This window comes from Rhincodon typus, chromosome 35 (genome assembly GCF_021869965.1).
Source record: "Rhincodon typus isolate 14 chromosome 35, sRhiTyp1.1, whole genome shotgun sequence".
NCBI classification, from domain to species: Eukaryota; Metazoa; Chordata; class Chondrichthyes; order Orectolobiformes; family Rhincodontidae; genus Rhincodon; species Rhincodon typus.
Genome location: NC_063366.1, coordinates 9,876,831 through 9,881,171, shown reverse-complemented (window position 1 = coordinate 9,881,171; position 4,341 = coordinate 9,876,831). Strand labels below are relative to the sequence as shown.

Sequence of the window (4,341 nt, the reverse complement as noted above, 5' to 3'; positions counted from 1 at the left end):
CCTACATTCAGAATTCCTCTGTTCACCAGTTCCTTTACGCTTTTCCCTTTTTTTTCTCTCCTATTTGTGGTTTTCCATTTCTACCGTCCACCCCAAACCCTCTGGAGAGTGGAGTTGTGGAGTCAGTGGAGCCAGTGGAGCCAGTGGACCGAGTCCCGTGGAGAAACGGAGTGAGCGGGCTGAGTCCCGTGGAAGACCAGAGTGAGTGGGCTGAGTCCTGTGGAGTACCAGAGTGAGCGGGCTGAGTCCAGCAGCAGTCCAGAGCAGGCACAGGCTGAAGTCCTGTGGAGGACTGGAGAGAGTGGGCCAAGTCCCATGGAGGACCGGAGAGAGTGGGCCGAGTCCTGTGGAGGATCAGAGCCAGTGGGCCGAGTCCCGTGGAGGATCGGAGAGAGTGGGCCGAGTCCCATGGAGGACCAGAGCAAGCAGGCCGAGTCCTGCAGTGGATGGGAGCTGGCATGGGCCGAGCTCCTTGGCAGACAGAAGGGAGCACGGGCCGAGTTCTGCAGCGGAACCAGCATAGGCAGCATGGCCTTGTGCCGTGGGGCCTGTAAGCAGTGAGCCCTAGAGCAGTACGTGGGCTGTGAGCCCAGAGCAGTGTGGGGATGATGCCCCGCAGCAGCACATGGGAAGCAGCCCCAGAGCAGCATGCAGGCTGTGAGTCTGAGATGAAGATTGGTTTGAGGGGACATTTTTTATCTTAGAACTTACCTGAGAACACTGTAATGTTTAATTCGTTAACATTTTCCTATTTTTAACTTATTTTCAACTCTGTAATTAAGCAACTACTTCTATTCCTCTGCTTTATCCAACAGTTGTACATGCACCTAAGATGTCGTCATAAGAAGGCAGACATTGTACATGTTTTTCACTGCACTCCTACAGTAGAGTGCTCGTGACATAAAAGGATATTGTATATTGTATATCGTATACATATTGTACATCCAAATCATTTATATAAATGATGAAAAGCAGTGGACCCAACACGGATCCTTGCAGTGCACTGTTGGTCACTGGCCTCCAGTCTGAAAAGCAACCCTCCACCACCACCCTCTGTCTTCTACCTTCGAACCAGTTTTGTATCCAAATGGTTAGCTCTCCCTATATTCCATGTGATCCAACATTGCTAACCAATCTACCATGAGTAACCTTGTCAAACACCTTACAGAAGTCCATATAGATCACTTCTACTGCTCTGCCCTCATCAATCCACTTCGTTAGCTCTTCAAAAAACTCAATCATGTTAGTGAGACATGATTTCCCATGCACAAAACCATGTTGATTATCCCTAATCAGTCCTTGCCTTTCCAAAAAAATTCTGTCCCTCAGGATTCCCTCCAACAACTTGTCCAACACTGATGTCAGATTCACAGATCTATTGTTACCTTGCTCTTCCATACAATTTTTCTTAAATAGTGGCACTACGTTAGCAAACCTCCAGTCTTCCAGCACCTCACCTGTGGCTAACGATGATACTAATATCTCAGTAAGGGGCCCAGAAATCACTTCCTTAGCTTACCATAGAGTTCTAGGCTACACCTGATCATGTACTGGGGATTCATGCATCTTTATGCATTTTAAGCCATCCAGCACCTCCTCCTTTGCAGGATGGACATTTTTCAAGATGTCACTATTTATTTCTCCACGTTCTATATTTTCCATATCCTTCTCCACAGCAAACACTGATACAAAATACTCATTTGATATCTCCCCATCTCCTGAAGCTCCACACCTTTTTGTTCTTTAAGGGGCCCTATTTTCTCCCTAGATACTCTTTTGTCCTTAATATATTTATAAAATCCCTTTCGATTCTCCTTAACAGCATTTGTTCAAATTCTCTCATGTTCCCTTTTTGCCGCTCTGATTTCCCACTTAAGTATACTCTTACTGCTTTTATTCTCTATCTAAGAATTCACTTGATCTCTGCTGTCTACTCCTGGCATATACTTCCTTCCATTTTCTTAAACAAGACTTCAATTTCTCTAGTCATCCAGCATTCCCTACACCAGTCTTGTCCTTCAACCTACCGGGAACATACTGTCTCCGGATTTTTCTTATCTCATTTTTGAAGGCTTCCCATTTTCCAGCCATCCCTTTAACAGCAAAGAGCCGCCACCAATTAATTTTTGTAAATTCTTGCCTGATATGATCAAAATTGGCCTTCCTCCCATTTAGAACTTTAACTTTTAGATCTGGTCTATCCTTTCCATCATTATTTTAAAACTAACAGAATTATCATCGCTGGCTCCAAAGTACTCCCTCAGTGACACCTCAGTCACCTGCCCTGCCTTATTTCCAAAGAGTAGGTCAGATTTTGCACTTTCTGCAGTAGGTACATCGACATTCTGAACCAGAATTTTTTTTTGTGCACACTTATAGATGAAATTATTTGTATTACTCATACACAAATGATATGTTCCATCGACCAGTTATTGGTAACTACTGACACTGTGAATTTTGATGTTGCTACATAAAACCAACTCTTCAAAAAATGTTGAATGATTGACTGAACCCTGTCTGCTTCAACTGCTTACCTGTTTTCCATCAAGATCGGAGCAAGCTAGTTGACAGTCTTAGCGTTTAATTTATTGAACCATGTATTCTTATTTATATCTTTCCATACCCCATTTATCCCAAAGTTATTTCATCTCAAAGTTTCTGAAACTTCAACTGATAGTGGCACCTTGAAGAAGGTGACTTATCTGCACTGAAGTTTATCTTTTTAACCATTGGCATAAAAAGTGATTGAAAATGAAGCAAAGCCTTGATGCCAAATAAGAATATCCAAATAAATCATTGTCAGAAATAAAACAATAGTAAAACAAGGGAAGAATAGTTAGGATTAAGAGACAGAATGGAAACAGAAACAACCTTGAAAGGTTAATTTAAAAAAAAAGCCAGTTCATTGAAAACTGAAGGTTGGTCTGATTAAAGTTTTTGAAATCATGAAAGGGTTTGCATTGAAAGCATTTCCTTGTGTAGGCTGTACAGCTATAGCATGGAATTGAGGGCAGGAAGTCACGTCTGACAGATCTTTTAGAGTTTTTTGAAGAGGTAACCAAGAGGATAGATGAGGGCAGGGCAGTGGATGTTGTCTATATGGACTTTAATAAGGCCTTTGACAAAGTCCTGTGTGGCAGGCTAGTCATGAAGGTTAGGTGGCATGGGATCAAGGGAGAGCTAGCTAATTGGATTCAAAATCAGCTCCATGGTACGAAGCAGAGGGTAATGGTTGAAATTTGTTTCTCGGACTGAAGGCCAGTGCCTACTGGTGTGCCGCAGGGCTCGGATAAATAACTGGCGTTTCTTGCTGATGCAACTACAATTAGTGACAGCTTATCCTTTTGTAACAGCTACACATCTGAAATCTGTCCCCTATTATATTGGTTTCCATTTCTCCCTTTTTATATTTCCGTTTCGTAAGTGCAGCTAGACTCCATAGTGAAACGATACTGAGAGAAATGCATCTTTCAGCCACCTCACGGTCCTCTATGATAAGGAAAGACAGAGTTCTTACAAAGCTGTCAAAGTAGACTTCCTAGTGTCCGTGTACGGGTATTTAAGCTTGCTGACCATTACAGGAAACATCCTGGTCATGATTTCCATCAAAGTAAATAAACAATTGCAAAACATTATTAATTATTTCATTTTAAGTTTATTTTGTTCAGGTTTGTTTATTGATGTATTCGTTATGATTTTTATTGCGCCGTTTATGTTTTAGTTGGCTATTGGCCAAAGGGTCCCGTGGTATGTGATTTATGGCTCACTTTGGATTATCTTGTAAGTAGTGTCTCGAGCTTGTCATCAGCTTTGATCGCTATTTCTGCATGAGAAAGTCCCTGAGCTAGCCAGTGAGAACAGCTAAGGTGGCAAAATTGATCATCACAGATACTTGGCTGCTGCCGTTTTTCTTGTTTCTTCTGGCTGTTCCTTTGTGACAGTTCATCGTCGGGAGTGAACAGTTTGCGAAGGTGCGTGTTATGCACAATTCCTCTCAAATCCCACTGACACATTTGACACTGTGATAGTTAGATGCTTCCTCTTTGTTTTCAGCATGATAATTTTGTTTCTGCAAAAGTCAAGCAAGAATCAAATAAAGGAGCATAATAAGAAACTTGAATTAAGGCAAGATGCCGTTACTCTTACTCCACTGTAAGGCAACATTAATAATCTGGATCAGACCAACAAAATAAGTGTTGCCAATTCGTTGTCTAACATCCACTTGCAAACTGACAAAACATCTGGTGACAACAAGGTGCAGGGCTGGATGAACACAGCAGGCCAAGCAGCATCATAGGAGCAGAAAGGCTGACGTTTCGGGCCTAGACCCTTCATCAGAAA

General features: G+C 42.4%; 1 pseudogene; it reads left to right on the top strand.

Moving 5' to 3' along the window:
- Positions 1-315: 315 nt before the first annotated feature.
- Positions 316-4,156, top strand: LOC109910707 (annotated as a pseudogene).
- Positions 4,157-4,341: the final 185 nt, after the last annotated feature.